The sequence below is a fragment of the Atractosteus spatula genome, chromosome 12, assembly GCF_055471065.1.
Source record: "Atractosteus spatula isolate fAtrSpa1 chromosome 12, fAtrSpa1.hap1, whole genome shotgun sequence".
Lineage (NCBI taxonomy): Eukaryota > Metazoa > Chordata > Actinopteri > Semionotiformes > Lepisosteidae > Atractosteus > Atractosteus spatula.
In genome coordinates, this window is record NC_142717.1 from 38,027,412 (window position 1) to 38,052,835 (window position 25,424).

General features: G+C 41.0%; 1 protein-coding gene across 4 annotated transcripts in view; it reads left to right on the top strand.

Annotated features, from left to right (window-relative positions):
• Positions 1-23,660: 23,660 nt before the first annotated feature.
• The window catches only part of LOC148823015 (neurocalcin-delta), a 95,401-nt gene continuing 93,637 nt past the window's right edge, over positions 23,661-25,424 (top strand). For 3 of the 4 annotated variants that reach the window (XM_088928559.1, XM_088928560.1, XM_088928558.1), the window contains exon 1: positions 23,662-23,854. The gene's annotated coding sequence lies outside the window, so the exon portion shown is untranslated. Of the gene's footprint in view, positions 23,855-25,424 lie in introns of all 4 variants that reach the window. The other variant, XM_088928557.1, reaches the window with a different exon arrangement.

Genomic DNA, 25,424 nt, shown 5'->3' on the forward strand with positions numbered 1-25,424 from the left:
TTCACCGTGCAGCTTACTACAAAAGCAGTTGGCGTTTTTTTTTCTTTAATCTCTTCAATTCTGATTAATTACCATGACACTCGTGTTTTCTGCTTTCAGGTGACAAGCTTAGCGGGCTAAAAGGACAACAAGAAACAGTCGAGAAAATAATAAACAGCTATTCATTTTAACGAGGCGTCTGAATCAGTCTTTTTAATAAAAGGGAAAGAGCAATCAACTGGTGAAATAAAGGAAATGACAAAAATATCTTGACAATAGTTTTATCATTTTGACTCTTGGATCCCTGATCACATCTTGAAGAGTCTTCACTGCAGCCATTTGTAACAGACTAGGCTCATTCTTTTACAATTGCAAACTTTTCCCTGAACCACACATTTAAACCTCAACCGGTGACCCAGTGGACTGGTACAGCAAGTCATGTGTGATAAAACGATACAATTGTCCATGAGGTCTGGGCTGTGCCATCATGAGCACAATCTGGTTGTCTGGTTTCATCTCTCCTGTCTTCAGCTCTTGCTCTGTTTCCAAGGTCAGGCTGCAGGCCAGTCTGATGATTGTGGAATTGCTTCAGTTTCCGTCCCACATCCATTCACTTTCAAGATACGTCAAAGGTTGTCCATTGTCATGCTGGAGTTAATGATTCTCCTTAACTAGTTTTTGTAATGTGATGAGGTCAATTCTAGCATCTGTGTGGTTTCCCAAAATCCAGGCCATTTCTGGAGTGATACATTGTGACGTAATGGTACCCTCTGGATATAAATATAACATTCCCTTTCCCCAAACTGTGGTCTTCGTAACTGTTGCGAGCTGCTTTTTCCTTTCACGCATTTTTTCACCAATATTTACGTACTGTACATTACATGTTCCCTTGACGCGTTTTAACATTTTCTGTTGAGATTATAATTCTAATGAGCTACCTGATTGTTTAAAACCGTTCTAAAAACTTTGGAAAGTCTTTAATTTTGTGCTTTAAAATGCCCAGGGAGCTCTGGAGACCAGAGATTTTATAACTGGCAAGCACAAATGTCTTCTGCTAATGTTAACAAGAAGCCAGCTGCTGCAACAGTTTCCTAATTAAATCAATGCCTATATGATTAAAACTTAAATGTGAAGTTCCTTTCAGTAGCATCGAATTTGCTTGAGTGTAATCAGAGATCATTTTAAAATTGGTGTTTGTGTGTGTGTGGTGGGGGGGTGGGTGTCATCTAACTGCATAATAGCGACCCCTGGTGGCTGGGAGGATGGCTGCTGCTCTTTCTTAGTCCACAGCTAAATAGAAAACCTTGTATTTCTGAAAGATTTAAGGATTTAAAGGATGCTAGTAGAGAAAAAATAGGTTATGTTCTATAAGTACTGAATGTGCAAACTCCCCTCACCAACCGAAAGTCTTCTGACTCGTAGTTTCTAATCAGAAGTGGTGTGTGCGCTTCCATCACCTCAATGTTATATGATTTACAGATTTTAAGATTAATCAGGCAAAAAGTGGTAAAGCTGCAGGAATTCTAATACTTTTTAAAACATTTTTCCATAAGATTTGTAGTGTTTTTTAAAAGTAAAATTGCTGAAGAGAATTTTAATACTGTACAGAGTAGTGTACACACACGTTATCTATGGAGAATATCTACATGAATGACAGCTAACATAAATGTTACCAAGCCATTTTATATCTTTTTTTTTCCAGTGAACATTTTATTCGTATTTTTTCCCTTATCTCATTTTATTTTTTCAAGCACAATTTGGTCCAAACAGAATCAGTGTTTGTACGGGCACTTGATACAAAGTTTGCTCTCTTGACAGCACGAAGGGCCCTTCCTGCTTTCATTCTGCACCTTCAAGCCCTCTCCGATGACAGCTCAAGTGCCTGGAGCAGACTGAGGAACAGGAGCTTCACATTCACTCAGCTGTGGAGTCTGTCTGTGGGGCTGACAATCTGAAGGTTTGCTGCCTGAGTCGAAGGATAAGTATTCCAAGGATTTAAGTCTGCAAAAAAGGCACTTTTTGGCTGTATTTGGTGAAAATATCACTTAAATATGAAAGGAAAAGCATAAGAAAGGTTACCAAATAAGAGTTCATCGATCCCAGGATCTCATCCGGCCCTTTCTTGAAAGAAACCAGGGTATCGGCTTCAACAACAGTGTCCCTGTAGACCAAATAACATAATAAATTAAAATTTGCAAATAGATATAATGATATTTTTTGTTTATTCTGTCACGTTAGATGCCCAGTTCAAATCACCCAGATTTAAAGAACATGGTCATTTCTCCATATTGCAGAGGCATCTATGAACAGTATTTTTTTTCCTTTCCCCCAACCTGCTGTGAATGATACAAACAGGCGTCAGCACTGATGTACGGCATGCAGGTTTGACAAGGAAGAATACGGGCAAGCAGTGAATACAAGTCCTTTAATAAGGATTTGCAGGTAAGAAAACAGTGAAATGAAAACCAGAGGAAACTACTGGAAACTGTAGAAGAGCATTTAACTTCAAGAACAGGAGTCACTTCTTTATGGAAAGGGCTGTAGCGGTATGGAACAAGCTACCTGGTGATATCCTTGGATAACTTAACTACCGAAACAGCTAGATGGGCCAAATGAAGACCTCTTGGTGTTAGCGCGTCTTATGTTATGTTCTAAAACTGCACTGTATTAAAGACAGCTGTTCGCTTAAATACTTGTAATATATTTCTTGGCTAATTTGTTTTATCCCTGTTGTGCAATTATAAGAATACTTCAACGGAGGACTGAAGATACCCCATTCCTAGACTCTTTCACAGTGAGAATATCTAGGTAATACAACAAGAGCTCATGTCTCTCCAACAACGTGTCCACCATGAGAATTTGATCCTTAGAGATATAAAAATAAAGAAAGAAAACTAATCATTCAAGCATTTCCTTACAGTCAGCTTAAAAATAAAGAAGTGCTTTTAACTAATTTGCTATGTTTTATTGGACCTTCTTGTAGTAGAAGAGTTATTACAGAATCATGAACTCAACTTTGAAATATGGCTCAATCTTTTAATGCCTACTGAATTATTTAGACAAATAATAATGCCATGTGTATTGGCAGCTACCATGAAATGATTAAACTGATAGTACATCTTTTGCCCCAGTCTCTGTTAGTTAACTTCTGCCTGAATTTCATTTAAAAAGTTGGCTCAGATAATCCAAGTTTTGTAAAACACTGTCTCCTTCACTACGCATAATGTAATCCTATAAATCACATATTTATTGTACTTCACCCTAGCAGCTGCCTCCCTGACTCATTCCTCTTAAGTGAGGGGGGTTGTGACGGCACTAATCTTCAGCTGGGGCTGTCACTTCCTCAGCCAGACAAGTAAAGGCCAAAGCACTAATTAAACTATTCCTATATATTCATCTGCTCGTTGTGTCATAATTAGAAGTGGACTGAACTCCTGAAACAAGGATATGTTTTTCCCTGCACCCAGTACGATGTCCAACAAGCAACCACAGCAAGAGAGTACCGCAGCTTGTGATATGAGGAGCAGCAAAGGTCCTTGACTAGAGGTTGATATGCGTCAATCAGTTTTTAAGAGCGTTGCCTGACAGTGCTCCATTCTCGGCGATGTGAATCCCCCTGTCTGATAACACTCTAAATAACAGGTGAGTGACTCCTGGCAGAAAGGAGATTGCCTGACCTTATTGTTTGCCTTCTTCTCCTCTTTGTTCTTCACAAATAAAGGTTTTTTAATAAACTGAAAGGTCCTCCACCACTGGCCGATGATAAAATGAAAGGAACCAGTGAGGTATGGTACAATGTGGCAGCGAAAAGGAGAAGCTCATCAGAAAATAACAAAGGTGCAAGTTAAAGATAAGGCTGCTGTCAGAGATTAATCCTGTGGGCCTGATTGTTTTCTTTAATACCAGTCCTGCAATAGCAAGCGATAAGTTTGCTGAGTAATTTGGTTTTTGGGTGAGGAAATAATATTCAGGTGCGCTCTGTAATTGATTTTCTTTTCTTTGGTTTTCAAAAACCAAAATGAAACACAAAAATGCTTTCACTATACTTTTCTTTCTTTTTTTTCCCCTGGATTAATAAACTTGCTTTATTCAAGGGAGGAGAAGGAGGGGGGAGACCCTTGACTGAGCTTCACTGATTTTTTTTTAAAGGAAACAGACCTATTGTGGAGATGTCTGAATGCAGGGAGAACTGCAGTCGGCGGTTTGACATTTTGATGAGCTTGAAGAAAATTAAGTCAAAGAACAAAAGGCTCGAATCTATTAGCACTGTAATGAAAGCACCAGAAACGAAGGATAGGGAAAAAAAGTTGGTCCTCCTCTAATTTTAGTGAAAAATAATAATATTTAAATACTGTATGGTAGAACTATTACTAAAAGAAATATTGGATTTTTTTTTCTAAATAGGCTGTTGAAAAGTTTTTAACCCTTTAACTGTCACTCAAGGGACCAGAATGTAGACAGAAATGAGAGCTGTGGGCTCCAGCAGCCCAGACTACAGTGAGGAAAAATGGAGACACCAAGAAAATTCATATTTCCCTGCACAACATAATGAAACCCTATGATGAACTTCTCAACTGTCTGGTTCACAGACAGACAAAAGGGTTCATTTTTACCATAATCATTCTTTTCAAATCTTGTTTGGACGTACGAAGGTAAATCCTACTTTGCTGCTCCAGCAAGTAAAGGGAAAGGAGGCCTTTTTAATTAAAGCTTTATTGTCCCCTGGGAGAAATTTCTTTTATGGCACAGTCCAATACAGCTGTACACAAAAAAAGACAAACATTACCCACAGAGAAGACACTACAGCAGTGTAACTCTACTATTACTCTTATGTTACTAAGCTATGGAGCAACTGATTTAACACAATGGCGTGACAACGACTACACAAGTTGTGTCAGTAGGAGCAACCATGCTGTCCATAAGAGCAGGAAATGTGTTAATCTGGAGCAAATTCTGTAACGAAACAGTTCTTTCCAGACCCTATGCGGACGACACAATCCGGGGTGGAGTGAGGAAACACTAGGAAAAAGCCATGCAGGAATCGGGAATGAATACGGGGGGGCGTGTCCAAAGTGTGCAGGTGTCCAGGGGGGTGAGTCCGGGGCAAACAATCCAGAGGTAATGCAAACGGGGAATCCAAAATCGGGCAAAGTCCAAAGCCGGGCGGTCCATCCGAGAACAGAAAGGTTAAAAACAGGAACCGGGTCGGAACCGGCAGGGGGATAGCATAACGGAGCCTGAGGATTACAGGTCCCGGGCTCGCACGATATCAGAATCAGATGCAGAGCCCCGAATAAAGTGAGTGCCTGGCTTTTAAGGGGGACGGGAAGGAGGCTGAAAGAAGGGGCAGGTGCACAAAATCAGGTCCAGAGTGAAAAAGCCGGAGCGCCCTTAAGGAGGAGGGACTACAATCGTGACAAATTCCATGGGTCTTTGCTGGGAACATCCTCATTAGAGGGTACTGCAGTATTAGTAATCAAGCACCGCCAGTTCTGCTTCGCTAACAACGGGAATCTGGTGAGATAGTTAAGGTCTCTCCATGAGCCCTCGACTCAGAATGTCTTTTCACCCAGTACAAGACTTTAATCAGCGACCCATCCACATGGTGTACCTCACATGATTGTCTTCCATTCAGCTGTATCAGAGCAGTCTGTTTCAGGATTCCTCATCCGGTTATGCACACAAATTGCCTTTGGTTATTACAAATAACCCAGCGCTAAATGAAACCACTCCTGCAAAGGACACTCGCATGAAAAGAAACAAATATACTTTAACATGTCATTTCTCCATATCCTACGGAGAAGGCTGACTGGCATTTGTTTTGAAATAAAGTTTTAATCAGAGAACAGATGCACTTTACGGTTCTTAATGACAGCATTTCTATTCTCCGATGAGACAACCGCCGTCGTTATTAGGTTTCCAGATTGAGAAAACGCAAAGTGGAAAACAGGAGAACATGAAGCAAGGTTACAATCAGCAGGATGCCACAAGGTCTACACTGTACATCTGTTGTACAAAGGATCCCAGTGTATCAGCTTTAACAATGAGGATAGATAACAAGCTCCCACCTTTGAGCAGAGAAACGCTTATTAACTTCACTTCACTATTAACTTATTGTTTCCTGGGGTCTATTTGTCACTGTTGTTCCTGAAGTTTGACTTTGTCCATGTCTTTCAGGTACTGAATATGCTTTCAGTCCACGCCTTTCAGATACTTGAATCAAGTCCACTCATATTGTTCTATTTTCATGATTGAAGGTATTCAGTTCTTTTAAACCTGGATAATACATGGTATTACTATAAGACTAGGAAGGAACCTGGCTTTTCTTGTTTGAGCTGATCTCAAGTTATTCCAGTCATGCCCTTTTTGTAATGTTACATTGTCATAGCATAGTGTGAAAGACATTCTGAATAGCACATAAAGGTTCCTGGCCTTGTTTCACTTTGTGATGATTTGACTAGAGTGCATTCATGGCTCAGACCATACCCCACTGAACACATTACACTGGTAATCCAGGATGGATCTAAAACCAAATAAATGGCAGACAGATGAAACGATCCCTTTCCGTTTTCACTTCACACCATCATCAGTGCACTCCACTCGACCAGATCTGCGGCCATCTCCTGAATGAATACGAGTCACCGCTAACGAGCCTAGAGCAGCCAGGAAGGAACATGGTGAGAAAGAAACAGGTGCAGTAAAGAATTCTGTATGCTTCAGAGCCAGAGAAAACGGACAAGCAAGTCTTAGCTTGTTCCATTTGTGCCTTTTACTGAAGTGCTCCTGTAGATGGCTAGTCTCCAGGGCTGTTTTCCAATTACAGCCAAGCCTTTCAAAGAAGGTCATTATAATTAGAGCTCCATTTAGTTTTTCAGTGAAAAGCAGAAAATAATGTTTTGCAATTGTAGTCCACAACTGCTGTAATGTCAATGTGCCACACTCAAGTGCTTCTATTATGACTTTAAACTACATGCATTAAGGGTGTTAGAGATTGGTCTGACATTACAGAGTGTGAATGGAAGAACAGACGTTTTAGAAACAGCTCTCAAAATCAATAACAGAGACTATCTATAGTGTGTTCTATAGTACAGAATCGCCCATCAGAATAGTGATAATAAGTATATGATTTTGATGGTTCTGGTAAAATATAGACACAACAAAAAGCTTTTTTCAGTAAGGGCACAAATTCACTAGACAAGCTGACCTCCACTGTGCAGCACTAAATCAGAGGATATCTGACAATTCTCTGGCATCGTGTGAGATTGATGATGATCAGAAAGTGCAACTCTGCACAACAGAGTGCTTTTGTTGGAACATCCATGTTGATGTACATTTTATCATAATAGCTGTGCAGTGCAGGGTTTTTAATGACAGAAATGTAAGTTCAATTTTAAAATTTTTCTTTTGGTTTTCTTGGGTATTTCAAAATGTTATTTTACTTATAAGATCAGTTTTCATATACAGTATTTCTATTATGCATACAGAATTGCAATATTCAATAGTGCACAACACATCATCTCCAATTTGGACCAGATACTGCTAACCAGTCCTCACTATTTTAAACAGAAGTACAATATGCACCACTGGCATTTCAGTAATTCGGTCAAATTCTAATTACAGATATAACAGAAATAACAGATATAAAGGGATAGCCTACTAGCTACCTACATCAGGCTTACACCTACTATCACTCTGCAACTCACAACTGACAACTGACTGAAGCTAAGCAGGTGTGAGCCTGGTCAGTACCTGGATTGCTGGACAGTTGCTGCTGGAAGTGGTGGGGCCAGTAGGGGGCACTCAGCCCGCAGTCTATGTGGGTGATGGAAAAAGGCACCGTCCTTCGGATGAGAAGGAAAGCTGAGGTCCTGACTCTATGTGGTCATTAAAAGGGCATTATTCGAAAAGAGTAGGGGCATCCAGACCAAATTTCCCCCTGGCCTTTACCAATCATGGCCTCCTAATAATCCTCATCTATGAACTGGCTTCATCACTCTGTTCTCCTCCCCACTGATAGCTGGTGTGTGGTGAGTGTACTGGTGCACTATGGCTGCCGATGCATCATCCAGGTGGGGCTACACACTGGTGGTGGTGGAGGGGAATCCCCATTACCTGTAAAGTGCTTTGATTGGAGTGTCTGGAAAAGCGTAATGTAAGTGTAAGGAATTATTAATTATTATTACTCAATATTTCAGTGTTTGGCGTCTACTCACAAAGCCAAGGAAATCATAGCACCTGCCGTAACATTAGCACTGTTGAAACCCCTTCACTTACAAAGAATGGGCCAGGGAGGAATGAACTAGGGAGGCAGCTGCAAGGGTGAAGCTGGGGTGGAGGAATGGGGCCTGAGAAGATGCACAAAAAGTTGTATATGTAAGAGAGTGAAGACCTCCTCATAAACATCTGACAATGAGACTAGATAACAAATATAATGTTTTTGGCTTTAACTTGCCTGGATGAAGCAATGACTGTCCTGGCCCTGAGGTCAAATCCCTCAAAGGGAACAACCAGAAATACAGATGCAGATCTCCTCAATGATGGAGCACTTGCCTGCCTGTCTCTGTGAGAATGGACAGGCACCTAGAAAACCAAGCAGTGACAACTGCTACCGTTGGCCTAATTAAATTAAAAAAGGCTGGAGTGCCTACTTATAAAGGAGCAGCCAAGTAGACACTGAAGAGAGAAGAGGATTTCCTGTATAGCCTTGGCAGTCCAGGAAGCAGACACGAGCGTTAGTTGTATTGTATTCTGCACCCAGTGGATCTTGCCCTTTTCCCTCGAGGTTCTCCTCTTCCCACCTTTTCCCGTATAAAAACAGGGAGAGATCCCCCTTGTCTGTCTCTTTTCCCATTCTTTTCGTCTGTCTCAAATGTCTGTCTGTCCCTGTATGGCTGTATTGGACGGGACCAATTAGCACAATCGAGCCCATACTGGAGATGATGTGTCGTGCACTGTGGTGCATAAAACATTCCCCTGGGGGGATAATGGAGGTGACTTTACTTTGTTAAGCTATACTGACCTGCTGAGAATAAACCTAGTGGGTTTGAATGCTGTGTGTGTCTTGTTGTTGACACCATGGCTGCTCCCCCTTATACTTTGGGAACCCCCAGACTATAGACTCAAGAGGTCCTACCTTTCTGTAAAACTAGGTGGCATTGTCAGATTAGGGTACCCTCTTTTTTACCATTTTAAAGCTCTGGTGTAACGGCCACAGAGCAGCAGTGCAAGTTTAGAATTGACCTCTTCCTGACCTTTTGTTTAACACGTCCCTTAATGCCGTCCCCGCAGAGACGTGAAATGTTCCCCTCGAGCACGGTGGTGAGATCAGGAAATGAGAAGTGAGAATCTGTCTCGCAGCCCAGAGCTGAGGGTGGGAAATTGCTCAGGTGCTGACCCGGCAAAATTCAATAAATGTCCTCTGTTCTGGATGCTACTGCTCAAATACTAATATTCCAGAGAGATATGAAATTTACTGTCTGCTTCAATGTTTCACTATAATAGTATAGAGCTCATAATACATAATGGTTCTCCTAAGATCCAGACACTTTCCTAGATTCTCGCGATATTTCATTTATCTTGGTTAAAGATGAGCCCCTTAGCACAGTGAGTCGTTGGAGAAGGCAGCTCAAATCTGAAGTCTATTGAATGTGGAAAAACCACAAAACATAAAGAGGCGCACTCTCTGCCCAGCTATCAATGTTTGTTTGCGATAAATTACATTGAAAGCCACTAGGAAGTGTTTTTAGTTTTCACTAAAATAATTTAACCCTGAGAAAGGACTCTGCATACTTTTCAAGGGCTGCATTCTGCACAACCCAACGTGGAAGAGGGTATTTACAAAGAAGGCTGCTTTTGAAGTTTTCTACTGGGCAGATGGTTGAGGGATGTATCTCCTTTTCAGGAGAAGAAAGCAGCTAATTGGTTTGGGTAAACTGATATACTGTATGATGGCTGGCACTGCTGTTTTCAAGCATGTCAACAGTCACATTTTCAACGACTACTCACGACATAAAAAAGCAATTATTTTATTGACTTTATCAGGTACGACAAGACTTAGGATAAACAGCGGATATGAGCCGTGAATATGTATCCTTGTAGGGGTGATTTAAATGTCCTCTGGCTATATAGTCAATTTCATGAAGTTGTTCTTTGAACAAAATACATTTTAAATGGTACACTTTCTAAAAACGGCAGAAAACTCTGCAAATCGATGACTAATAAAAACAGAATTTTCCGGACGTACAGACATCTAGAGGTTATGGTGAATAATCCTATAGTTCCGCTGTATCATCTCCAAAGCACAGGAGCGAGTTCTTCCAAGAGCTGCCTTACAAACTGCTTAAAATACTTGACAGAGTAGCATAACACCTTTTTAAGCATGCTGTTTATGAAATAAGATACAATTTTGTAATTACTTTAACTGTATTAATATGGATTCATTCAAATCCATACAAATCTACTATGGAAACTTCCATAGAAATCTAAGTCCAAAAGTATTGGCACCCCCTCTCTGAAAAACACTATAACAATCATGTCTCAGAATTTGGAAAAGGAAAGTTATGCTTGCTAAGATCATGGATACCACTGTTTTACTAGAGAGGAGAACATAGTCGCATTGATTGTTGCATTTATACAGTGCTTTAGAAACACAAACTAAAAGAATGCTAAGAGCAGCTCATTGCAGAAGGCAGTCTAATTCCTTGCATTAACATGTGGATTTTTATCTAAAAGATTTCAGAATTGCTTTATACTGTATGTAGGAGGGGGACTTACTTCCTCTACTGTTTAAGAGCAATAATCACATGAGTGCTGTGAAGCAGCTTTTCTGCACCAGCAGGCCCTCAATCCTGCCGCTTAAGGGAGGAGTGAGGAATGACCTCGCCAGTTTAATTGAGAGGGAGGCTAGATTGTGCCAGTCATGGTGAGGCTTAGCCATGCCACTATGTTTAACACCCCTGTTCTTACAAGCAGCGCCATGGGATCTTCAATGGCCAATTAGTCACGACTTGGGTTTAAAGTTTGATCTGAGGGACAGCACCTTCTAAAGCACAATGTCCCCCGGACACCCTACTGAGTCAGTCACTGGTTTGGAAACTCTGGCCCAGGGGGAAGAAAGCCACCTACTGGTCCACCAGCACCACTGGCAACAGAGGTTCCCAGTCCTGGTCCTGGGGAAACACCCAAAGCTGCTGGTTATCACTGCAACTTAATTTCAATCCATCCTTAATTCGACCAACAAGGTGCCGAGTTGGAACTCTGCAGTTTTGTATTTAATACTGAAAAGGATTTTTAGTTACCCAAGAAACACAGTACTTAAAAGACAACCCCGTACTTGTTAATGAACTGAAAACAAAGAGTTCAAATTAAGCAGACTGCAATGTCAAGAAAGGAATCAATTATGTAATTCATTGCTCCAGTGGACCAAAACTTTGCCAGAAGGTGGTAATTCCGCTCTGAACAACTCATATGTGTTTAGCTGCTTAAAATGCTTTACCTTAGTGTATTGCTGTCCAGTTGAATCATAGTTATGGCCGATGTAAGATTCATGAAACCCTCAGACCCCAGTAGTTCATATGGTGTATTGTTCAGTTACATCGGGTGAGGCGCAATTTCTGCTGGGTGCAGTGTCCTTGTTGAAAAAATGACACAAATCAAGTTCTTGTGGGGGAAGCCTAGCATTCATGAGTAAATACCTTGGGACCGGCTTGGCCTTTACTGCGGGGGAAAAAAAAAAGAAACAATATGACACGCTGCGTTTTTCTGTCTGATTAAAAAGTGAAGAAACAAAAAGGTTTAATATTTATAAGTACATTAGTGTAGTCGGATTCTAATTCACAAGCACAATGAATGCCAGCAAGACAAATAAGGCCACCAGACATGTTAATTAGAAGCTCTATTAGATAAATGCCTGCTAGAAACACAAGGCAGAGTTATTAATATTTCATATTAAAAAAATAATGATATTTAATTTTTCATACTGCACAACCAGCACGTCCTCGCTAGAAAATGTACAGGTTTTCCCTCGGACACAAAAAGCCGCCCTTTTTTTTTTGTTGTTGTTCTCACATCTGCCGATTTTTCATGCTTTCTCCTCGAGCTGCTGTCGTTAGCAAGGCAGCTGCTTCTGTATGCTAAGGAAATGACTGTTAATTAAACAGCCGACAGTTTTCATACAGGGCTCTGTGAAGATCACTTTATCGCGGGCACTGGCACAAACAGATTTCTGCATGTAATTGCCATGCTGGGTGACCTTCTGTAAATAGGTTTATTAGACCTGGCATCAGTCAAAAAGCCTAATTGAAGCACCGTTTCGGCATGTAACACAATCATCGGGCCTGCACATCTTCTGTAATAGGCACACACCTGCAAAGGAGAGTGCTTAGAACTGGCATTAATCCTTTGTCTTCACTACCTCCATATTAATTCTCATCACTCCCAATAAAAGGACTTCCTGAACCCCTGACAGGTGCTAAAACAGCCCTTTCTGCTTTTTTGATGTCCTGAATTTTTTTCCTGACATCGCTGCAAATTAAAAAAAAAGGCAAAATGGCTGGTGTAAAAGCTGGAGAGCCCTGCCTGGAGAGTTTCTCAGGAAACCATGTCACTATGCAAATGAGGCTGCTCATGTGACAGAAGACAGAGGTGAGGGCCAACGGTGTTCTGCTGAACACAACAACCCCACTACACGCCTGGCAGTAGGCAGGGCCGTGGGTTGCAGGGGGCAGCAGGAATTCTGCCAGTGACTCTCGTTCACGTGCTGCTGAAAGGCCCTGGTCATCAGCGTATCAGCAGAGGGAAAAAAAAGACTTGAAAGCTGTCTCAAAACAGAAAAATCACCCCTTGTGACACAAAGGAAATGTGGGCCTAGGGGCTCCGGGGTCTTACTCCTCTCAAATGATAACATATTTTTTTTTTTTTTTAATGAAATGACTTGCCTGTCCTCACTAAGTGACTTGACAATACATGTCTTCGTGAGGGAACGTCAGGCAAGATAATAGAGGGGGGGTAGTATGGGCTCAGGGTGTGGAAAATTTCGCACCTCTTGTAATCTTGGCAGGTTGACATTTGTAGTATTTTGGGTTCAGATGTGACAGCTAAAAGTACAACTCTCAAAAAGCTACAGGGCTGCTAGCAAGCCAATTGTTAATTTAACCATCAAATCCTCAGCTTGTGTCAGTTCAGCTGCGGCAATGGAACGCACACTCTAAACTGCAGCTTGTACACAAGGTCCTCTTGACCACTGGCATTCTGCTGCCCTTCAAAGCGTTCCTTGGGGAGCTGTGCCAATGTTTAAATTGGCTCTAATTGCATTATCCGCGACGGCATTGTGTAAAACTGATGCGTTCACTGCGTTCAATCCATTCGAAAAAAATCCTGTGGAAAGTGATCGCTCCCACTGTCCAACTGACACCTACAGTAACAAGCAAATTGGAGGAGCCAGTCCTTGGATAAGAACTGCAATGTACAGATCTTGAAAGGAACATGAAAGGAAAAAAGCTATTAAACTAAACTAAGTTGAATTACACCAACCATTACTGTAATGTGATGCAAAGTCATAACCCTTATTTTTCCACTACCATGTCCATGTGTTTATCAAGCAAGAAAAACAATCACACTGCAAGGAGCCAACATTTTTATCCATACTGTACGGCAACCGTCTGTGCATGTAATCCTTTTTATCTCTGCATTCTTATTCCGAAATAGTCTTAACTGATCTTACTGCCATTTTCATTTCAAAGAAGAGCACCGTTTGTCCACTGTGTCAGCACTTCCAGGATGTGTTCATGAGCCCCACTTGTTTTATCTGTTTCTTCTCTGCTTCCAGAGAGAAGACAGGGATTGGAACAAAAGGCGACAGTGATGCTGCGTATGCAGTATTTCACTCCCCACCACCAGAAAAAGAATCGGATAAATAATCCAAACAAGTTAAAGTACGGCAGTGTGTGATTTTGATTCCGTCTGTGAATTTGCCCCCTGGTGACCACAATCAAAGCTTAGCTCTTTTGCTGCATTCTAGTCTTTCAGTAACGTGACTCTCTTGCACCACCAAAAGCTGGTAAATAGGAATTTTGCAAAGACATTTGGCTTCTAGGATACATGTGTTAGCACTTACGTGTGTTAAGTATATGCTTAAAAAGGGAAAAAAAAGAAAAACCTTTCACCTTTAGACCTAAGCTCCACATTTGAAATATTGTGTTTTTTTCTTCTTTTTACTTTTCAGCATGGAATTCACCTCTACGTGTCCCTTAGCAGTCCACAGCTCCCCCCCACTGTAACCTAGATAAATGAAGATGTTATGCAAAAGGTTCTCAAAGGTGAATTGGAAATAACTGAGCAGCTATTTTCTCCCACAAAAGGTTGTTTCCTGGTCAAACTACAAGCTCCAGGGAAACAAAGATGGAAAATCAAATGAAATGAAAATACGAGACAGGGAAAAAGTAAGTGGGAAACAAAATTTGAATCTCCCAATAAAAATGACAGTGTGAAGTATTGCTTTGAAGAGAGGGGATGGTGTCGGCTGCAGAGCACAAGTTTGAAAACATACTGTACATAATTCTGGATATAGTGAAAAACGAAGAAATGCAGTTTGGGATTGCCTATTGTGCGCACATGTGCACGTACCTATTTCACCACCCCTCCTCCCACCACATATTCTGAGTAGTCATTCATTCTCTATTTTATATTTGCCATCTCGTCACGTTAATTAGAATTTTGTCTGAACTACTGAAAAATAGTTCTGAAATTTTACGTCAAGCAGAGAAAGCTGTAGGTCCTTACATCTACGGCATAGTTGTATTCCTTACCATAAAACTGAAATTTATTTCCAACCAAAATGTAAATCTGTTGACCTGATCTTTATGTAGTATTGACGATACCAGGATTATCTCTTTACATAGAAGACTTTATACAGAAGACAGAAAGATCGACACCAACACAAAACACAATTATAGCAGCACAAAACAAAACTACTTCAGCACAAGACACAATGACTCTAGCATACAGGAAGACACAATTTCATCTGCACAAGACAATTGCTCCTGCTTGAGACACAATTGCCTTTGTGTTCTACAAAACTGTTTTTTTGTTATTTTATTCTGTTTAATATATACACAAATACTCTTTAAATTAAATAAGATGATATTTAAAAAATAAGCGTGGTAAGGTTTATAAGGAAGGCAAGTGAAATTGCTTCTTTCTAAAATTATATTTTCAATACAGCGAGTTCTAAGTCAGATTTTTTCTTCTTATCTGGGCTTTTTTTGGCTTTATGCCTCGTGTGTTTAATTTGGATGATTGTGGCAACTTGCCTTTTGGCTCATTAACAACAATATAAACAGTAATTACTGTGATCACCTAATTAATTCGTAAAGCTCGGCACAGCTAATACGAAGCATGACCAAATCTTATCAAAAATTAAGAAAACTGTTATTGACATAATTAAAAATTATACACTGCAGAAAATAAAATAAACTCATGTTAAATTTTCATTTTTCAATTATTAATTCATCAGAATTTTTCAAAGATAATGTTTAAATGATTTTTCTTTATGTATTTAGAGCAATAGAATTTTAATATTCCACACTTCTACTGTTTCACAGTCTCATTTAAGCTTCTGGTCTTTTCTGTATAGTCTGATGAAAAATCTCTCTCCTCCTCATCTAGTCCTCCTTATTTTTTGGCTATTCCTATAAGCCTCACATTAATGAGCTCTATTCAAAGGGTTATTGTGCGAAAATAATAACCATTTGAATTTACATACTATTCAGATTTTGTTAATTGGTCAGTTAATTAAGGGCTGAGTTAACATTGTTTAATACTTATCTAAACAAAGATTCATCTGTTGTGTTTTCAGGTGGTACAAGTGTTAAAAACTGACCCTTTCTTTTCAAAACAATTACATTTTCATTAAACACGGTACATAGTAGATACCAGGTATTAAAACAAATCACAAAAATGAGCAGTTTCTGGTTTTAGGGCTCTTCTCTTTTTTCCATGTTAATTTAATTTCCTCTATTAACTTTTATCACATAAAGGATGTTTTTGTGTTCTGAAATGTGTGGACATCCATTGTTTTTGCACTGTATAGAATCCACCCATCAATCCATTTTCTGACTGCTGTATCCAGCCCAGGGTCGCAGGGAAGCTGGGACCTATCCCAGCAAGCAACGGGTGCGAGGTGGGGTACACCGTGGAGGGGACACTGGTCCGTTGCAGAGCATGCGCAGACACAGACATGTCACGGGGGAGAGTCACTGCGGAGCTGGAACCTAGCAAGCAACAGGCGCGAGGCGGGGTACACCCTAGGCAGGACACCAGTCCATGGCAGGACACACAGGGACAGGAAAACAGACTCACACCAGGGCCAATTAACCGAGCAGCATGTCTTTGGACTGCAAGATGAAACCCATGGGATCATGGGAAGAACATACTGCACAAACTCCATTCAGTGAGCAGCCCAGAAATTGAACCCAGGGTCCCAGGACCATGAGGCAACAATGCTGACCACTGTGCCACCATGCCACCCATAGCATAGAATCATACAGTGCATACAGTCTACCTTAAATATTTTTATTAAAAAGAAATGTATTTTAGAAATGTATTCCAGGATTTTCTTACATAAATATTTATGTAATTGATAATCATTCAAAAATAAAATATATAGATTCATTATTTGATTGGATTTTTTAGATAGATTTCTGGTCCTCAGAGTCAGCTTTACCAGTTGTATCATTTTCTATATAACATTCTCTGGACATCAAGGTGGTGTTTGCCAAATATAATGTTATATTAAAATAAAAATAACTGTAAAATATTAGTACAATAGTACCAAAAGGAAGGTGGAAAAGGTAACCAGAATAAAGAATTTTTGGTTGAAGTGTAACTAAGCAAAATGTCTTTTTATAAATAAAATTGCAAGCATTTTTAAAAACAAACAAACAAACAAAACAAAACCCTAGTAGGATATTTTCTTTCTGGTTTATTTTGAAGTCATCATAGTATAATATAAATCCAACTTTTAATTGGGAGTTTGCAAATAATGGAAGAAAACAGGATTACAAATAGCATCAGTGTAATTGCAATTAATAGGTCAATGGTACTACACTGTTGTAGTACAGCCTTTGGAGTTATTGCGCTAGTAAAATTCATGGGAGTAGGATACTCTTTTCAGAAAACCAATAACATCACAAAACATGGATTTAACAATAAATAACAAACGCTTTATGAATAAATGTATTGACTGCTCTTAGATTTTCCAGATGCATGATGACATTGCGATAAATACAATAGCCTGCTAAGTGTGACCTCGATCTCACAGGTCACCTGTCTTGTCAACAGAACACGGAGGAGGCTGGACCTCAACAAGCAGCCTCCCGATTGCCAATCATTGAGAAAGTGAAACGGTTACTCACAAAACACGCAAGCCTCCCCTGCCAGGGATGTGACACTGGCTGGACGGGTGCCTCATTCCACCGATTAGGCAACGAATGAGCAAATGATACAACAAAGTAAAAAACTCAAAACCTACGGTATACCACACCATATGATACTACTGTACTATTAACTTAGATCTTATATTGAATTATATAAATTATAGAAAGATATACTAAGATTTTTTTTAGAAAAACGGAATAATTAAATAGCTGGAGATGCGATTAACATGAAAATACATTTGAGCAAACTAGCTTATTATTACAGTACATTTCGATGTAGCTTTCTGGCGGTGCGCAGCTCGTTTGCATAGACGTGGGATCGAAAGGGAGAAGTCCAGTGGATATGATGGAAAGTGTGCCTGACAGTCCAGTGATGCGGTGGGTTGGGAGTGCAAACAGAACACCTTTCAGCTTTATCTTATCAAGAAGGCGGATAATGTCAAGGTGTCCCATTCAGCCTCAGTGATTTACATATTCACCAGCCCTTTGCATATATGACTGGCTGACATGCACACGGAACGTTACCTGTCAGTTACAATATTTACCTTTCTGCATCACGCTGAGGAGAATCACACATACCTATCTGAAAATAACCCACTTATTAAAAATGTAAATATATATACACTTGTTATCACTGCTCTGCTTTCTGTACGGGCGGATGAATTACGAAAACAGGAATGGTTACAAAGGAGAGGACACCGTTTGGCCCATGTAGCCTGTAGGATAGTTAATTGTTAATTGATCTAAGTATTTCATCCACCATTCCTTGAAAGAAGCCAGGTAATTGTCTTCAACAGCACGGCTGGGTAGCTTGCGCTATAATCCAGCTCCAAACTTCCACAATCCAAATTAATTAAACTCCAGAGCTCTCCTTTTGTAGTCCAGTTTTTAAAGTAAATTAAGTTTGGGCACCCGGGTTTGCCAGTGTTTATGTCAGTGGCTGGTTGCTCCGGGTGAGGATGATCCCGGTGTACTTCAGTGTCCTTGCGGTGCAGTGTGTCGATGCCCCTGAGACTGTACTCTATATAGTTTCCCCAGCTCCTGATGTTTGCGTACTCCGGAAATCCCAAAGAGATCTTTTCCACCAGTCAGACCTCATTGGCCTTTTCATGTGAAAAAAAAAGAAAGAAATGAAAATGAAACCATTACAATTACAACGTTTTAAACAAAATGAACTAACTTACTATAAATAAGCTGGGATTCTAAATAAATGTCTACTAGTTTCCCGTAAAATTTTTAAAGACCTACTTTTCTTATAAGTCTATGAGGCTTTTTTTGTGGGGGGGAATAGTGTATATGATGTCCATGCTTTAAGGTTCAAGTTATACATTCTGGAGTTAAAATGTAATCATTCACAATTTAAAACAGATTCTGAATTATTCTGAACTTAATGTCAGTTTCTGAAGCCTTTAAAAAAATGGAAATTTACTGTACACGGTGGTACTCCAGTCCCCGGAGCAATAATGACCGGTCCCTGCCGTAACCGTCAGTAACATTATCGATTGAACTGTATTCCTGCTACGGGTCGTTTATTAGCCCAAGGGGTCCTTGACGAAGGAAGACCTCTGGGAGCTGCTCCCTGGTATACAAATGGTAGAGAACCGCTCATCTAGTCTACTTGCATTAATGTCAAGGTTTCGCACAGGTTCACAGCATGCAGCGTGTAAATAAATATGTATGCACCAAAAAGAAAAAGACTTAAATCACCATTCATCTATTAGGAGTACGAAAACAAGCAAATGAAATCACAAAACATTATTTTTTGTCTGTCATTGGATATTTGCGGGCGAACATTGGCGGAATCCCATGCCTGTTCAGGAAAAGAAGGAAGAACCGGAATGCTAGTTGCAGCAAAAGAAAACGAGCATTCGGCGAAGAGCAACTTGTCTTCACAGGTTCAATGTGCGGTGCTTAGACGCCATCTGCAGGATAAACAGTTTCACATACGTTTTTAAACAGCTGGCGGGATTTCCATTTCTTGAAAAAAAAATCACAGAATCTTTAATCGAGTAGTGCCGTTAATATTTCTGCCAGAGCACATTAACCCTGTTAACACTGAACCTAAGAATTAAACAAATAATAGCAGTCCAGGTGTTATGGTTTCAGCATTTCATGGCCAAATATGACATTATAAAATCAATTAAAATATAAGGATTTGCATATTATAAGAGGCAACAGACTACACCTTAAAATATGAAACATTAAGGGATGTTTTTTTTACAGCTGGCAGAGAAAATCAAGAACTTCTTTGAATTGTGTTAACTTTCCTCTAGTGTTAAACACTACATACTCAGTGTGATTAAAAAAACCTGAGACCAAAATTACTGACTTATAATCTCAGAGGTGGGTCCAGGAGTCATGAGAAAAAGACAAAAAGATTGTGTAAAAAGGTGTTTGTTTACTTAATGTGCTCTTTGTTAAGAAAATACTTGTAAAAAAAGAGCTGAGAAAAAGACATTACATTTAAGAATGAACAAACTCCATCCTGTGTTATCATCACACAGACTCAAAACTAGACCTAAACAGAATAACCTGCTACACCAGGAGTGTCAGTTCAATACTCCGATATCCTCCCTGGCATCAACTGATGGACAAGAAGGACATTTCTATTTAAAGGAGAGATGAGTCAAGGTCTGTAACCCATCACTGTTACGACCACGGACGGATGTCCGTGTCGGGTCTTGTAGTAGAAAACAGAAGACATAGTATGGGAAAACACACAGGGGTTTAATAGTGCACAAAAATAATAGTGACAGTCCATGAGACAGTGAACAGGGGAGACAAAGAATGGCATCCAAATCCAAACGAGTCCAAAGGCAGGTCAAGGGACAGTCCGAGAGTCCATCAGAGAGTAATCCATCCTGGGACGTGACAAGGTTAAAATCCCCGGGAAGGGGGAACACACGGACAGACAAAACATGGAGGTCCAAGGGTGACGGGGCGAGATCCTCCAGACCCCGGGCTCGGGAAGCGGAAGGTGTCGGGGATGAGGCCTATGCCCTCAGGAGACAGACGTAGGGTATCCTGGTGCCAGGCGGGCCTCACGACATCCTTACCCGAATGTTGAGCCCCGAGGACTGGAGGTGCTGGCTTTCAAATAATTCACATAACAAGGTACACCTGGGGAGTTAACGACAATGACAGGAATAATAACGGGAGTAGTGGAGCGCCCTCTAGGGAGGGATGTCGGGCGTGACAGTCACAGCGTGATGGAACAAACATCACGACTAGACTGTTGGATCCACAGCAGATGAGACAGATAGAAATCGACCAACACATACATTAACATATCACAACGATATATTCCATAGAAAAATACACAGAAAGTGACTTTGTCATGGGTTTTATGGCAACGGGTGAGTAAAAAAGGTGAAAAGGTTTGTGACAGACCTCAGAAGAGGTCTTGTGACGAGGGTGTGCACCGGTCCTTTGTCAGACTCGGCGGTATCATCAAACCCCTCCCAAGAAGATAAGCTTGCATTCACTGAAACAAGCTTTGCGTTTTAAATCCCCCTTAATCTGTTAATGTAATTTGCTTTTGCGTATGTACCCATGGGTGCAGCCAGGAATGAGTATTTCTCCGTAGTTCACAGGTAATCAGTAAACATTGGGCCAGTCGTAGCATGACAAGTCCAGGACTGGATTATATTTACTGAGCTCCTGAGCCCTGTCACAACAGTAGGCAGCTGGTTTGGTTGGCTGGTCGGACTGGTTTGTCCCATTGGTTATCCCACCTCTAACCACTGACCTTCGTCCCACGCAGAAAGGCCGTTTCGCAAAGAACGTCACCGTGAAGTCACTCTTCTATACACCTGGAGCTCAGCTCATTGATACGTAAATCTGCTTAATGTGAATGATTGCTGCTCGTTTTCTCCAAGGTGGATGGTGATAACCGCTAGTTCAAACCCAATCTCCCCCTCCTACATGCTCTTGTGTACATAGTGAGGGCTGTAGTGTGATACACGTAGGAGCTTGGATTTCAACTATGATGCTACGCTTCAGAGATCCCACTGTTTTTTTTTTCTCCATGTGTGTGTTGCAACAATTTTAGGCCTGTCTAATAGTGGGCCAGCTTAAAATGTAAGGCAAAGTAACATCTCCAAAGCGTCTTCAGACCAGGGAATAAACAGCAATCTTGGATAATTAAGCATACTGTAAGATAAATGAAGGCATAATGTCTTCAGATTCTCACAATAAGCCAGGGGAAAACTTTGGCTCTTGAGTAGGAGACCACAGATGTAAAAAACAATCTATTTAAATCAGCTCGGGTCATTACTTCAATGCTTACTACAATATGCTGCCGCATGTTGTATCATTTGTAATAACCACATCCAGAAAGGTATTTCTAGAGTGTTACTTGGGACCCTCTAGGAAATTTGTACCTCGATTTCAATACCTCTGTTCAGCACTTTCCTGCTAGGCATTTGTACAGTAGTTCAGGCTTTAGAACTTCAGAAGATAAAGAGCTTTGAAGTCATATTTCAGGCATACTGTAACCATACAAAGATTAAACGCGGTTTTCATTTACATTGGTAATATTTGACACAACTAGAGAATAAATAATAAATAATTTAATTGTAAATCTCTGCACTGCAAAAGGGCGGTAGGTCCAGACAAGATGGAGATCCTTGTCTGAACTACATTTCCCAGAATGCTGTGTGGGGGCGTGAGCTGCCGCCCTTATTTAAAAACACCGGAAATTGAAGCTCTGTTAAGGTGGTTTGATTTGTTGTTTGAAGACCGAGTACCATGTGAAACTTAGGAATTGGGAGTTTTTGAAGTGAGTATCTTTGGAAGACGTCAAGGAGTCTTTACTGCGAAAGCTGGTAAGCAGCTTAGTAGCCCGTTTATTGACAGAGGCTGAGGAAGTCTAGGCTTTCATTCTGTCTTGGTGGTTTTGCATTGTTTCTTCACAGTGTCTTTATTTTGAAAGGCTGGTTTTGTACCTTGCGACTTTGCTTTTGTGGGACCTGAAGATAAATTCGCTTTCTGCGACACCCCCAAACCGCAGGTGTGCCGCGGTATGGGCGGTAACACTTTCTGATTCCCTAAAAAGCGACTTGGAAAGGAAAAGACATTGCCTCAGCTTCAGGATAGTAAACATTACACATACACAGACGTACGCGACAAGTAAAGCACACGGCAGATCACCATGAATGCATTTAACGTTGTACAATTATATTTAAAAGGCTGCATATGACTAACAGGAACGTGCAGTATGAAAACATAATTATGTGGGTTTATTGATGCGCAGAAAGCCTTTATTCAGTATTGACTACAGACTCAGCATGCTGTATTGGCTATACATTATATGCTTGCATGTCCCATAGTGTCAAGTATGACTCACAACTGTAAATACTCGTTGAAAGTAGCCGCATGTGACGGATTATTTATTTTTATTTGTTTTTCTGCAACAAAGAACACCCAGGAAGTGCAGAATATAACTGCTAATGTTATTCTTCACTCCACTAGATGGAGGTACTGTATCTGTATTCATTACCTTTACAGCGTCTGTCCGCTATGATCGGAAGATGATGGTGTGCTTTGCTCTCACTCCTTGTCAATCTGCTGGAAAATGATGTATACCATATAGGTTTATATTTTTAGACAAGCTTGATATATGGTGTAATATGAATAAACGATGGCACCGTGTGCTCGTGTGTTCTTACCTTCAGCAAAATGCTAATTATTTCGATCATATCCATCGAGAAATATGATGTGTAAAGTGTTAAAGTGTGACGTTCGAACGCATTTCAATATATATATATAATTGCAATTTATTTGGCTTAAGCTAGAGGAAATCTATAGTGAACATCCTCCTAGCAGCCTCTAGGCGCTTATATCACAGTATTTAAAGTGTTGCTGCACTTTAAAGATTCCTTTACATTTGTATTTTGAAGTTTTATAGTCCTGCTCTTTTTAAAAAAAAAAAAAGAAATACGAGACCCTCCCAGCCTTAAAAGCAGGCTTTGCTTCGCCGGTCTTAATAACACGTAGACGTCCGAAAAATTAGCCTTCCTCTTAATGAGGTCAAGGAGTGGAAGACGACGGAAGGTCAGTCATAACGCTGGGACAGGGGGCTCACGTGTGAAATTAAACGTGTAAAGGAAGTCGGGCAGGACACGCTGGGTTGAGTCTGGAAACCCTGGTGCCGGTGCCGGTGCCGGTCGCGGCCGGGGGAGTTTGCGGTCTGTGCGGCTCGCGCGCTTCGTGCTCCCCTCCCTCCCTCTCGCGACGGAGTGACGTCATTGGGGGGGGGGGTGTCTCGCATGTTCTTCTTTACCACGCAGAGCAGCGAAGAGATACATGATAGCGAGGAGCCAGCCTTCACCAAATCCAATTGGCCCGGGAGATTGTGAACAACAGTGTTGCTCTTTTCCTTGACTGTTTTTTTTTTGTTTTACCCAAGATTTTGCGTGTATGCGAGGCCGAAATCGAACAGAGTAAGTTTTCCTCTTCCACATCCACACATAAACATCTTTTTTTGTTGTTGTTGTTGTTGTTGTTGGTGGGTTTTTTTTTACAACTCATTGCTATGCGGGAGATCGTGTGCGTGCGATGGGGGCTGGAGGGGTTAGAGAAGTCGGCGACAGTTCTCGGTGGCACACTCTGTCCAGGCTCGCTGCAGCGCAGGGGAGAAAGTTGTGTTTTCGTGTTGTCGCTTTTTTTTCTTCCTTCTTTGAAGCGACCGCCCTCATCCGTTGTGCAGGGGAGAGGCTGTGCGGAGGGAGTGATGTGTAGTGAGCAGCCCGGAGAAAGTAAAGCGATCTGATTGTGCAGTTTGTGATCAGAGCGAGCGCCTCTTTAAATAAAGACGAGTCTTTGCCTGACCCAGATTGCATATTCCCCCCCCTCGGCAGCCACCTGCAGCCTGTGAAATAAAATACATTTTGCTCGCAGATGTGAACGCCTCTGCCGTTCCCCCTCGACTGTAGCAGTCTTTGCAATGAGCGATCGCGTCGGGGGTGTCCGGTTATGCGATACTGTCACAGTTAACTCACTGTACAGTGGATGCATTCAGCTCACTTCACTGCGTGTGACCCTAACTAAAGTTCCTGAATTAAGTACCCTGTCTCTTAGATTTTGCGCGTTTACAAAACATGTTTTACTTTGTTAGATGCGTTTGATTGTAATATAACGCAGATACATTTGCAATATAACTGCGTGCAATTAGTGTGAGCGGGAAGTGCCGTCATCTTTTACATACATTTCTTTTCCGAGTTGGGGAAAGAATGAAAGCAAAACTGTCGCTTTCAACTTCATCGTTAAAAAAAAGGGGGGTTGTTGCACGTGAACACGTGACAAAGCTTATCGAGTTAGATATTGCGGGTGGGGTGTAAAAGTTAAAGGGCTGGAAATGGTGGACCCCGCGACAAATTCTCCCTGCAGTGAACTGGTCCATAGAAGCGTGGGAACGGTCTGTAAATTATTATGTACACCGGTGTTGCACGCTGGACAGACCGTTGTTTAACAACTCCAGGTTGTTAAATGTGAACGGTTATACCAGGCAAATTTCACTGTTAGTAATTTAATGAATTCGGACCTTTTACATTACGTGATGGGGCTTGTGCCTCGTTAAAATAGACGTGTTGTGCGTTTTTGTTTTTATTCCTTTAAAAGCTAATCTTAGGATGCAGTATTTTCTAGGAACCGTGCCGGTGATTTTATCGACATCATAAAAGACATCATGACCTCATTGATTTAGGTCAAAGTCTCAGACCTTTGCTTATTTTGATATTCTGCCACACCCCATCAATCCATGTACTAACCGCTTGTATCCAGTGCAGGGTCACAGGGGAAGCCGGTGCCTATACCAGCAAGCAACAGGTGCAAGGCAGGGTACACCCTGATTGGGATGCCAGTCCATTGCAGGACACGCATACGGACGCACACCATGACCAGTTTTTTCCAGAAGCCAATTCACCTATTTGCATGCCTTTGGACGGTGGAGGGGAGAACAGCACAAGGAGGAAGCCAATCTGTGCAAGGGGGGGAACATACAAACTTCACACG